We start from the raw sequence: 13975 nt of genomic DNA, 5'->3' as shown, positions 1-13975 counted from the left end.
GTCAATTACACCATGCTATTACTTAGGGCAAATGCAAAGGAATAATCATTACCGCACATATATCAAGGGCCAGGTGCTGTACCAGTGACTCTAAATACATAATTTCAATTACTCCTTATCATACCCTTACAAAGTAGTCATAGTATAATATAAGGGACCTTAGTGTCCAAATTATTTCAGGTGATATCCCTGAAGTAACAACACTAGAAAGTAGCAGAAATATTTCAAGTATTAAATGTCTTTCTAGCTTAAAAGGCTTTGTTCTTACTAAAATACTATGCGGTCTCATCAATTTATATTTGCTAAATTTACTAAAGTTCATTAATTAAATTAATTATACAATACACTTAACATAAATGCTATAAAATTATCATAACTTTTTTACATGTACCGTTACATTAAGTGCATACACATTGTTGTGCAACCACCACCATGCCAGATTCAGAATGTTTTCATCAACCCATACAGAAACTGTACTCAATAAATAAGAACTCATTCCCTCCTCCCCTCAGCCCTAGACACCACCATTCCACTTCCTGTATCTATGAATTTAACTATTCTCATTACATCATATAAGTGGAATCATACAAAATTTGTGCTTTTGTAATTATTTTCTTCCATTTAGCATAATGTCCTCAAGGATCATCTATATTGTAGCGTATGTCAGAATTTCCTTCCTCTTTAAGGCTGAATACTATTCCATTGTATATGGACCACATTTTGTTTATTTATTCATCAGTCAATGATACTTGGCTTACTTCCCCCTTTTGGTTTTGTGAATAACGTCGATATGAACATGGGTGTACAAATATCTCTCCCAGTCTCTGCTTTTAATTCTTTTGGGTATATATTCAGAAGTGGAATTGCTTCTATTTTTAATACTTTGAGAAACCATCCTACTGTTTTCTTTTGAAGCTACACTTTACATTCCTATTAACAATACATAAAGGTTCCAATTTCTCCACATATTTACGTATACCTCTTATATCTGTTGTGGTGGTGGTGGTGGTTGTTAGTAGTCATCCAAGTGGGCGTGAGGTGCTGTCTCATGGTGTTAACTGACATTTCCCTAGTGATTAGTAATGTCAAACACCTTTTCTCATGCTTATTGGGCATTTCTATATCTTCCTTGAAGAAATGTCTATTCAAGTCCTTTGTCCATTTTTTAATTAGTTTTTTTTTTTTTTACTGTTGTCAAATTGCAGTTCTTCATATATTCTGGATAGTAACTCTTTATCACATACAATGCTTGCAAATTGTTTCTTCCATTCTGTGGGTTGCATTTTCACTCTATTGATTATGTCCTTTCATGCACAGAAGTTTGTGATTTTGGTATAATCTAATTTATCCATTTCCCCACACTGCCTGTGCTTTTCAGTGTCATATCTAAGAAATTACTACCAAATCCAATGCCATGAAGCTTTCTCTCTGTTTTCATCTAAGAATTTTATACTTGTAGCTCTTATGTTTAGATCTTTACTTTGAGTTAGCTTTTGTAGATGGTGTAAAGTAAGGGTCCAGCTTCATTCTTAATATCCAGTTTTCCCCATATAATTTATTGAAAAGACTATCTTTTCCCAGTTAAAATATGTTTGCACCCTTGTTGAAAATCATTTACGTGTATGGGGGTTTCTTTCTGTGTCCTCTATTCCATTGGTCATATGTCTGTCATTGTGCTAATACCACACTGTTTTACTGCAGCTTCTCAGGGAATTTTGAAGTCAGAAATGTGAGACCTCCAGTTTTGTTTTTCAAGATTGTTTTGGTTGTTTGGGGTCTTTTAAGTTCCTACATGACCTTGAGACTGAATTTTTATTTTTTAAAAATTCTTATTAGAATTTTGATAGGGATTGCCTTGAACCTGTAGATCGTTTGTGGTAGTGTTAACATTGTAACAGTATTAAGTATTTCAATCCATGAATACAGGGTGGCTTTCCATTTCTCAGTGTGTTTCTTTGAGTAATATTTTATAGTCTCAATGTACATATATTTCATCCTCTTGGTTGAGTTTATTCCCGAATATTTTATTCTTTTTGATGCTATTGTAAAGGGGATTTTCTTAATTGATTTTTGGGATTGTTCATTATTAGTGTAGAGGAATGCAACTGATTTTTGTTCATTCATTTTGTATCTTGCAATTTTGCTTGAATTTATTACTTCTAACAGTTTTTGTTGTTGAAATCTAGGGTTTTCTACATATCAGATCATTTTCTGAAAACAGATTTAATTTTACTTCTTCCTTTCAATTAGGATGGCTTTTATTTCATTTCCTTGATTAAATGCTCTGACTAGGACTTCCAATACTATGTTAAATAGAAGCGGCAAAAGTGGGCATCATTGTCTTCTTCCTGATCTTAGAGTGAAAGCATTGAGTCTTTCACCATTGAGTATAACATTAGCTTTGGGATTTATATAGATGCTTTTATTATGTTGAGGTGGCGTCCTTCTATTTGTATTTTATTAACTTTTTTTTTATCTTGAAAGGGTATTGAATTTTGTCACTTTGTCCACATCAGTTAAGATGACCATGTGTTGTTTGTTTTTTTTCCCCTTGATTCTGTTAATGTGATGTAATACAGTGATTTTCATATGTTGAACCATTCTCACAACCCAGGAATAAGTCCCACTCATTCATACTGTATAATCCCTTTAATATGCTATGAAATTCTGTTTGTAAGTATTTCTTTTTGAGGATTTTTGCATTGATATTCATCAGGGATATTGGTCCATGGTTTTCTTGTAATGACTTTGTTTGACTTTGGTATCACAATGATGCTGGTCTAAAGGAGTGAGTTGGGTAGTACTCCTTTTTAATTTTTTTGGAAGACTTTGAAAAGCATTGATATTAATTCTCTTTAAATGATTGGTAGAATTCATCGGTAAAATCATCTGGTCCTGGACTTCTCTTTGTTGGGAGGTTTTTTGTTACATATTCAATATCAGTATTACTGATAGGTCTGTTCAGATTTTCTATTTCTTCATGATTCATTCTTGGTAGGTGTGTCCATTTCATTTAGGTTGCCCAATCTGTTGATAAACAGTTTTTCACAGTACTCTCTTATAATCCTTTTTATTTCTGTAAAATTGTTAGTAATGCTCCTCTTTTATTTTTTCATTTATTTTATTCTATAGAGTTATATTAACTTAGGTGTAAAATATAGTGATTCAACAATTCTGTACATCACTCAGTGCTCATTGTGGTAAGGTACTCTTAATCCCCTTCAAATACTTCACTGATCCCACCACCCATCTCCTCTCTGATAACCATCAGCTTGTTCTCTATAGTTAAGAGTCTATTTTTTGGTTTGCCTCTTTTTGTTTGTTTGATTTCTTAAATTCTACATATGAGTGAAAGCATATGGTATTTGTATTTCTCTGACTGACTTATTTTACTTGGCATTGTGCACTCTATTTCCATCCATGTTGTTGCAAATGGCAAGGTTTCATTCTTTATGGCTGACTAATATTTCATTGTATGTGTATACACACACACACACACCACTTCTTTTTTTAACCAAATTTTTATTTATAGATAGTTAACATATACTATAATATTGGTTTCAGGAGAAGAATTTAGTGATTCATCACTTACATACAACACCCAGTGCTCATCACTACAAGTGTCCTCTTTAACACCCATCACCCATTTAGCCCATCCCTCACCCTCTTCCCTCCATCAATCCTCAGTTTATTCTCTACTGTTAAGAGTCTCTTATGGTTTGCTTCCCTCTCTCTCTTTTTTTTCCCCTTCCCATATGTTCATGTGTTTTGTTTTCTAAATTCTACATCTGAGTGAAATCATGGTATTTGTCTTTCTCTGATGGACTTATTTCACTTAATATAATACACTAGCTCCATCCACATCATATCAAATGGCAGTATTTCATTCTTTTTAGTGACTAATATTCCATTCCATAATTATATATTTATATATAATATTATATATACACATATATATTCATATTCTTTATCCATTCATCAGTTGATTAACACTTGGGCTCTTTCCATAATTTGGCTATTGTTGATAATGCTGCTATAAACATCAGGGTACATATATCCCTTTGAATCTGTATGTTTGTATCCTTTGGGTACCTAGTAATGCAATTGCTGGGTCATAGGATAGTTCTATTTTTAACTTTTTGAGGAACCTCTGTACTGTTGCAAATATCTTCTCCCATTCCATAGGCTACCCTTTAGTTTGTTGATTGTTTCCTTCACTGTGCAGAAGCTTTTTATCTTGATGAAGTCCCAGTAGTTCATGTTTCCTTTTATTTCCCTTGCCTCTGATGACGTGTCTACTAAGCAGTTGCTATGGCCGAGGTCAAAGAGGTTTCTGTCTGTGTCCTCCTCTAGTATTTTAATGGTTTCCTGTCTCAAATTTAGGTCTTTCATCCATTTTGAATTTATTTTTATACCACTTCTTTATCCATTCATCTATCAATGGACACTCGGGCTGCTTCCATAATTTGGCTATTGTAAATAATGCTGTAATAAACACTGGGGTGCATATATCTTTTAAAATTAGTGTTTTCATATTCATTGGGTAAATACACAGTAGTGGAATTACTGGATCATAAGGTAGTTCTATTTTTAATTATTTGAAGAAACTCCATAATGTTTGCCACAATGGCTGTACCAGTTTGCGTTCCCACCAACAGTGCACCAGAATTCCTTTTTCTACACATCATCACCAACACTTCATCTTGCTTCTTATGTTTTTGGTTTTAGCTATTCTGACAGGTATGAGGTGTTATCTCATTGTGGTTTTGATTTGCATTTCCCTGATGATGAGTGATATTGAGTATCCTTTCATGTGTCTGTTGGCCATCTGTATGTTTTCTTTGGAGAAATTTCTCTTTCTGTCTCTGCCCTTTTTTACCATTTAATTGGATTATCTGGTTTTTTTTTTTGGTGTTGAGTTGTATCAGTTCTTTATATATTTTGGATACTAACTCTATTGGATATGTCACTTGCAAATATCTTCTCCCATTCAGTAGATTACCTTTTAGTTTTGTGGATTATATCCTTCATTGTGCAGAAGCTTTTTATTCTGATATAGTCCTAATAGATAATTTTTGCTTTTGTTTCCCTTGCCTCAGAAGACCTATCTAGAAAAATGTTGCTGTGGCTGATGTCTGAAATATTATTGCCTATGCTGTCTTCTGAAATGTTTATGGTTTCAGGTCTCACATGTAGGTCCTTAATCTATTTTTAGTTTATTTTTGTGTATGGTGTAAGAAAGTAGTCCAGTTTCATTATTTGCATGTAGCTGTAGTTTTCCCAACACCATTTGTTGAAGAGACTGTCTTTCCCCCATTGCATATTCTTGCCTCCTTTGTGACGGGTTGACCATATAATCATGGGTTTATTACTGGGCTCTCTATTCTGTTCTATTGATTTTTGTGGGGTTTTTTGGGGGTTTTTTTTGGTCAGTACCATACTGTTGTGATTACTACAAGCTTGTAGTTTATCTTGAAATCAGAGATTTTGATACCTCTAGTTTTGTTCTTCTTTTCCAAGATGACTTTGGGTATTCTGAGTCTTTTGTGGTTCCATACAAATTTTAGGATCATTTGTTCTAGTTCTGTGAAAAATTCTATTGGTATTTTGATAGGGATTGCCTTAAATCTGTAGATTGCTTTGGGTATTATGGACATTTTAACAATATTTATTCTTCCAATCCATGAGCATGGAATGCCTTTCCATTTGTTTGTGTCTGCCATCTACAACTTTCTTCATCAGAATTTTATAGTTTTCAGAGTACAGGTCTTTAATTTTTGGTTATGTTTATTCTTAGGTATTTTATTATATTTGGTGCAATTGTAAATGGGATTTTTTCTTAATTTCTCTTTCTGCTACTTCATTATTAATGTACAGAAATGCAACAGATTTTTTAAATATTGATTTTGTATCCTGTGACCTTACTGAATCTATTTATCAGTACTAGTAGTTTTTTGGTGGAGTCTTTCAGGTTTTCTACATATAGTATCATGTCATCTGTAAATAGTTAAAGTTTTGCATCTTCCTTACCAATTTGGATTTATTTCTTTTACTTGTCTGATTGCTGTGGCTAGGACTGCTAGTACTTTGTTGAGTAAAAGTGGTGACAGTGGACACCTTGTCTTGTTCCTGATCTTAATAGAAAAGCTCTCAGTTTTTCACCCTTGAGTTTGATGTTAGTTGTGGGTCTTTTTTTTTTTTTCACATATGATCTTTATTATGTTGAGGTATGTCCCCTCTAAACCTACTTTGTTGAATGTTTTTATCATGAATGGGTATTGTACTTTATCAAATGCTTTCTCTATGTCTGTGAAATGGTCTTGTGATTTTTACCCTTTCTCTTGTTAATGTGATGTATAATGCTCATTGATTAGCAAATATTGAACCACCCTTATATCCCAGGAATAAATCCCATTTGATTTTGCTGAATGATTTTTTAAATGTATAGTTGGATTTGGTTTGCTAATATTTGTCGAGGATTTTTTCACCTATGTTTATCAGAGATGTTGGCCTGTAGTTCTCTTTTTTTGTAGTGTCTTTATCTGGTTTTGGATTCAGGGTAATGCTAACCACATAGAATGAATCTGGAAGCTTTCTTTCCTCTTCTATTTTATGGGATAGTTTAAGAATAGGTATTAAGTCTTCCTGAATTGTTTGGTGGAATTCACCTGTGAAGCTGTCTGGTCCTGAACTTTTGTTTGTGGGGAGTTTTTGATTACTGATTTAATTTCATTGTTGGTAATTGGTCTGCCCAAATGTTCTATTTTTTCCTGATTCATTTTTGGAAGGTTATGTTTCTAGGAATTTAACCATTTCTTTTACATTGTCCAATTTATTGGCATATGATTTTTCATAATCTCTTATAATCCTTTGTATTTCTTTGGTGTTGGTTATTTCTCCTCTTTCATTTCTGATTTTACTTGAGTCTTCTTTTTTTATGTTTTGATCAGTCTAGCTAAAGGTTTATTAATTTAGTCGATTTTTTCCAAGAACTAGCTCTTGGTTTCATTGATCTGTTCTTTGGGGTTTTTTGTTGATGTTGTTGATTTGTTTGTTCATTTATATTTCATTTATTTCTGCTCTTATATTATTTCCTTCCTTCTACGGGTTTTGGGTTTTATTCATTCTTTTTCTAGCTCCTTTAAGTGTACAGGTCAGGATATTTATTTGAGATTTTTTGTTGTTGTTGTTTCTTGAGGTAGGCTTGTATTGTTTTATTTATTATTATTATGTTAGCCACCATACAGTACCTCACTAGTTTTTGATGTAGCGTTCAATGATTCATTAGTTGTGTATAACACCCAGTAGGCTTGTATTGTTAAAAACTGCCATCTTAAAACAGATTTTGCTGCATTCCAAAGATTTTAGATTGTTGTGTTTTTATTTTCATTTGTCTCCATGTACTTTTTTATTTCCTGTTTGATTTCTTGGTTGACCCATTCATTCATTGTTTAGTAGCATGTTATTTAACCTCCATGTACTTGTGTTATTTCCAGATTTTATCTTGTGGTTGATTTCTAGTTTTATAACATTGTTGTTGAAATGGATGGATGATAGGACTTCAAACTCTTTGAATTTGTTGAGACTTATTTTGTGGCCTAACGTGGTTTATTCTGGAGAATGTTCCATGTGCATTTCTAAATACTCTATTCTGCTATTTTAGGATGGAATGTTCTGCATATATCTGTTGATCCATCGGGTCCAATGTATCATTCAAAGCCACTGTTTTGTTGTTGATTTTCTGTTTGGATTATCTATCCATTGATGTAAATGGGGTGTTAAAGTCCCCTACTACTACTGTATTACTATCGATTACATCCTTTATGTTTGTTATTAGCAGCTCTAAGTATTTGGGTGCTCCCATGTTGGGTGCATAAATATTTATAATTGCTTTATCTTCTTGTTGGATTGTTCCCATTATTATTATACAGTGCCCTTCTTTGTTACGGTCTTTGTTTTAAAAGTCTATTTTGTCTGATATAAGTTCCTACCTTGGCTTTCTTTTCACTTCCATCTGCATGGTAAATACTTTTCTATTGCTTCACTTTCAATCTGTATGTGTCTTTAGGTCTGAAAGGAGTCTCCTATAGACAGGGTATAGATGGGTCTTGCTTTTTTGTCCATTCAGTCACCCTATGTCTTTTGTTTGGAGTGCTTAGTCTATTTACATTCAAAGTAATTATTGATAGATATATGTTTATTGCCATGTTGTTACTTTTTTTTTTTTTTGTAGCTTTCTCTTTCTTCTCTTGCTCTCTTCTCTCATGGTTTGTGGCTTTCTTTAATGATATACTTGGATACTTGGATTCCTTTCTCTTTGTTTTTTGTTTTTTGTTTAAAAAAAATTTTTTTTTTTTTTTTAGATTTTATTTATTTATTTGACAGAGAGAGACATAACGAGAGAGGAAACACAAGCAGGGAGAGTGGGAGAGGGAGAAGCAGGCTTCCCGTGGAGCAGGGAGCCTAATGTGGGGCTCGATCCCAGGACCCTGGGATCATGACCCAAGCTGAAGGCAGACGCTTAATGACTGAGCCACCCAGGCACCCCTAGTTTTTTTAAAAATTTAAGTAATCTCTGCACCCAACATGGGGCTCTAACTCATGACCCCAAGATCAAGAGTTGCATACTCTCTGAATGAGCCAGTCAGGCACCCCATCCTTTCTCTTTATTTTTTGCATATCTATTGCTGTTTTTTTTATTTGTTGTTACCATTTGATATGTATATAACATCTTCTACATATAGCAGTCTATATTATTATGGTCGCTTAATTTTGAACCCATTCTTTTTCTCCTTCCCTCCACATTTTAGGTATATTGTGTCATACTGTATGTCCTTTTATTTTGTGAACCCCTGACTAATTTTTATAGATGTACTTATTTTTACTGCTTTTGTGCTTCTTGTTTTTCTTACTCCTACTTATGGTCTTTCCTTTCCACTCAAAGAATCCCCTTAATATTTCTTATAGGACTGGTTTAGTGGCCACAAACCCTTAATTTTTGTCTAGGAAGCTCTTTCTCTCTCTCCTGAATGATAGCCTTTTGCTTATTTGCTTTCAGCACTTTGACTCTATGATGCCACTGTCTTCTGGCCTGCAAAGTTTCTTCTAAAAAATCAGCTGAGAACCTTATAGAGTTTCCCTTTTATATAACTATTTTCTTTTTACTTGCTGCTTTTAAAATTCTCTCTTTATCACTACTTTTTGCCATTTTAATTACAATGTGTCTTGGGGTGGACCTCCTGGTTGAGTGTTTGGGGGGTTTCTCTGTGGCTCTTGCATCTGTTTGTCTGTTTCCTTCCCCAGATTCAGGAAGTTTTCAGCTATTATTTCTTCAAATAAATTTTCTGCCCCCTTTTCTCTCTCCTCTTCTGGGATCCCTATAAATGTTATTATGCTTGATGGTGTCCTTAAGTTCCCTAAGTCTCTCTTCATTTTTAATTATTTTTTCTCTCTCCTGTTCAGCTTGATTGCTTCCCATTACTCTATCCTCTAAGTCACTGATCTGTTCTTCATCCTGTAGCCTATCATTTATTCCATCCAGTGTATTTTTAATTTCAGCTATTGGCTTCATTATCTCTGATTGGTGCTTCTTTATGTTTTCAATCTCTTTGGTAAGGGCCTCACTGAAGTCCTTCACTCTTTTCTCAAGTACAGTAAGTATTTTTATGATCATTACTTTAAATTCTCTATTAGGTATATTACTTATCTCCATTTCATTTACGTCCCTTGCTGTGATTTTGTGTTCTTTCATTGGGGACATATATTCTGTCTCCTCATTTTTTTCTAATTCTCTGTGTATGTGTTTGTATGCACTAGAAAAGTCAGATGTGTCTCCTGCTCTTAAAAGTAGTGGCCTTAAAAAGAAGAGGTACTGTAGTATCCTGCAATGCAATGTTACCTGTTCGCCAGAACCTAACATTTCAGACATGTTACCTGTTCTGGGTAGGTTTTGGTCTCTGTGTTTTTAATGGGCCAGTCCCAGGCCACCTTGTGCTTACCTTGTGTCAGAGCAGACATTTGCCAGAGATGCAGGAATGCCAAACTGCAGGAGAACACAGGGCCAGGGCAGTCAGTATCAAGAAGGCCCACATCAGCAAGAGGAGACCTGTAGCTACAGGAGACTAAGGCAGGTTGGGTTGTAGAAGGCAGATTTACAAAAGCATGTGGGGATGGGACACATGGTGTTAGCAAGGTTTGTGCAGGTCTGCTGTGGTTGGGGACGTGGATTTGAGGCCTGGCTAGAGGGGCCTGTCTGCAGGAGAACATGGCAATGAGGTGCACTGTTAGCAAGCTAGGTAGCAAATGCTGGCACCACGGTGGCTCCTGTAGGCATCTACGTATCCAGGCAGAGAGGCAGGGTAGGGGAATGATGCCCACCAGCTCCTTTGTTCCTGGAGAAGTCTTCCAATGATTCCTGTCTCTCCAGTGCCTACTCTGAGATTAATAAACAAATCTCTTTCCCATATACACCAGGTGATTTCCAAACTGCTGCTTCTATGCTGTATCTCCACAGGCTGTTGTGCTATGTCTTTAAAGGGAGGGACTCTGTTTCCTCTTGCCCTCCCAGCTCTCCCACAAGGTTACTGATTTGTAAAGTTCCAGGTTTTAAACCCTGATGATTACAGGAGCTCATGAAACTCTTCCCTCTGGTTTTCAGATCCAAATGTTATGGGGATTTGTCTTTCCCGTGTAGGCTTCCTTGCCTGGGGTGAGGGTCTGTTTCTTGCCTCTTTCTATATCTGTGGTGTCCCTCCTTCCTGCAGACAGTCCAGTGGGTCCCTTTAGATCCTGATTGAGTCTCCACCCTTCCTACCCTATTTGTGGCCTCTTCTCTACATTTAGCTGTGGAGAGTCTATTCTGCCAGTCTTTGGGTCATTTTCTGGGTTATGTACCCTGATATGGCTGTTATCTAGCTGTATCCATGGGACAAGGTGGGCTTAGGGTCCTCCTACTATATCATCTTCCCCAGAAGTCCCCGAAATCTTTTAATTTTAGTTATTTGAGTTCCCCACTCTCTCTTTTCATCAGTATAGCTAAAGGTTTGTCAGTTTTGTTGATAATTTTGAAGAACCAACTCTTGGTTTTGATAGTTCATTAGTATTTATATTAACTTTACTATTTTACACTTCTATTCAAATATATTAGTTTGAAAATATATTGGAATAACAAAATAAAAAGATGGGTTGATGGAAGCCTCTAGAAAGTAGCCCACCCAGCAACAAATACAAATTTTCTCCACTAAATTCCCACTGTGTCACCCAAATGTAGTACATACAGTTTCCCAAATCCATTTTTAGAATCTTTAATATAATACTGAATATAACTCCTGGCATGGTAAGGTAAGAGGCTACTTAAAAAGTAAAATCAAGAGTTAATATATGTGATTATGTTTAAGAGCTAGCTAGGGCAAAAAGAAATTCTCAAACTACTCTGATACGTAGGTCCCAGGTAAGAGGAGGGATGCACAAGTTCGGAAAGAGTTCAGTGAAAGGCTGCTCCTAAAGAAAGACTAAAATATATAAGAGCACATGCATAGAAGGATGAGAGGAAAAACTGATGGAACTAAGCTTGCTTCTGCCATTTCTGGGCTCCATCCGCAATAGCACTTTAAAAAAAAAAATTATTGTTATGTTAATCACAGGAGCACTTTTTCTGAGGAACAATTGACTTATTCCTGTACAAAGCCAATTTGTACTCCAGGGTGATCTCTCTCCAGGATTTTATAGACAGCATTTTCCAAGATAAAATGAGCAGTTATAGGTTAAATATTATATGGCCAAATCTGTAAAATACCTTTTAAAAATCAGGCAAGTCTCCAACTAATTGTGCATAAGCCAGATCTGTCATTTACAATGGTATTTGTGAAAGGATTTCCAAACTGTTAGTGTACTTGGCATTAGTTTAATAAACACTGAAGCTTGTAAATCAAAGTGAAGACTTGCTTGTATCCTTTGAGACTTTTGTTACTAACTGCTAAGAATAATTGTATTTTCTGGAGAGAACTGAAAATTGGAAACCAAGAGTGCAAATATGGCTAATTTGAAAATAGTTGTCACATCTATTAATTATCTTCTTTTAAAGAAATACATAAACTATTTTATTATCTACAGTCAGTTGGCACAGATATTATGGAGTTGGGAATACTGACGCTTTTTATTTCAAATCCTCCATATTTGGTTTCTATTCAGATTACCCAGCAATTATATTTAAAAGCAGAACTTAAACTGCTCTCATAAAATTATATAATCATTTAATTAGAAGGGAGGTTAGTGGTTCCCTTGTTCTGCTTTGGGGAGCCCTACATTTTAATATTGTCTCATTTAAAATATTCTTTAGTAACAAAAAATTTTCAGCATACTGTTTTTAACCAGTGTTAAATCTCTCTAAGTTCAATTTTGTAACTTTCCTATCAGGCAAATATTCTTCCTTCCATCTATTTAATAACATTTCTCTCTAGGTCTTTGAAATTTACATAATACATTATAGACTCCATGCCGCTGTGCTCTTTTATTCTGACAGAGGGTGCCAGCACCAGAGATCTAGGGGTGGAGCATGAAGTGAAACACTGTGAGGGAAATGGGCCTGTTCAAAGATCACCTTTCTCTTTGATCCTGCTCTTTGCTGGGGTTTGGTGTTGCAATTGATGGTACCGCCATTCTCTCTTTCACCAAACTCAAGTTTAGCATCACCGTCTCTCTTGAGTTCTCATCTCAGTGGCTCTGATTTATCTAATATTGACTTCCTCTTTGGTATTCACATTACCATTGTCCTCACTAAGCCCTTAGTCTATTACAGGAACCATTTAACAGGCCTCCTTGCTTAGGCTCATGTCTCTAATAAATCCTCATGTTCCTTGGTGTGGGCTCCACCTGGCCCTCACTGCCTCTGCTCTACCTGGCTGGTGACTCTAGGAGCTTCTAGGTCATGTGTTTGAGATGCTAGTACCAGGTTAAGGTCACCACAGGCTGCTTGGCCAAATAACATGGTTGCTGAGACAGCAATACTATAAGGTAGCTTAGCTAAACTTCCAATGCACACATACCTACAAAACCACATCAGCTTTGTATTGCTGGTAGTATAATGTTGAAATTTCTAGCCTTATTTTCAAGGTCTTGTGGTCTTGCATGATCCACCCTAAATCTACCTTTCTAAGTTTCTTTCCAGATCCTTCTGTCTAGATATTCTGTGTTCCAGCACAAGAGAGTACTTTTATTCCCTGAACTAATTTTTCTTAAAATGTTAAGAAAATTCACAACTCATCCTTTGCTCATGTTCTCCCTTGCTCCCCCTTTTCCTCTTTTCTTCCACATCACCTTGCAATATCCCCCTCAGATGGCATGTTCGCACTGAAGTTGCCACCATTCCCCTTATTCAGAATTAACCTCCCTCCTTTGATCTTTCACCACATGTTGCTCTTCCTATATTATGGCATGACTTTTTCTTTCTTACACTCATTGCCTTACATTGCTCTCTCCTCTACCTAACTGGAAACTCATTGCAGATAGATTTTCATAGCCGCCTTCCTCTTTATTTGTCTAAATGTTGATCATAGTGCCTTCCATGTGGTGCGAGCAAGATGAACACTGGCCACTTGAAGGATTTACCATCTCTCACCAGATGCCCTACACAGCATGCCTCACTGAGGCCTGATGAAGCCAGTGCCTCCTGAACATGCTAAGGCTTTAATTCTTCTTCCTCAAGACTCCTTATTCTGGGGCGCCTGGGTGGCTCAGTTGGTTAAGCGACTGCCTTCGGCTCAGGTCATGATCCTGGAGTCCCGGGATCAAGTCCCGCATCAGACTCCCTGCCCAGCAGGGAGTCTGCTTCTCCCTCTGACCCTCCCCCCTCTCATGCTCTATCTCATTCTCTCTCTCAAATAAATAAATAAAATCTTTAAAAAAAAAAAAAAGACTCCTTATTCTGTTTTTCAATTATTCAAGATAAGAAGAGTCAGTTGTAGATGATGTCATGTGA

The sequence above is a fragment of the Neomonachus schauinslandi genome, chromosome 2 (assembly GCF_002201575.2).
Source record: "Neomonachus schauinslandi chromosome 2, ASM220157v2, whole genome shotgun sequence".
Taxonomy (NCBI): Eukaryota; Metazoa; Chordata; class Mammalia; order Carnivora; family Phocidae; genus Neomonachus; species Neomonachus schauinslandi.
Note: the sequence above shows the minus strand (reverse complement) of the source record.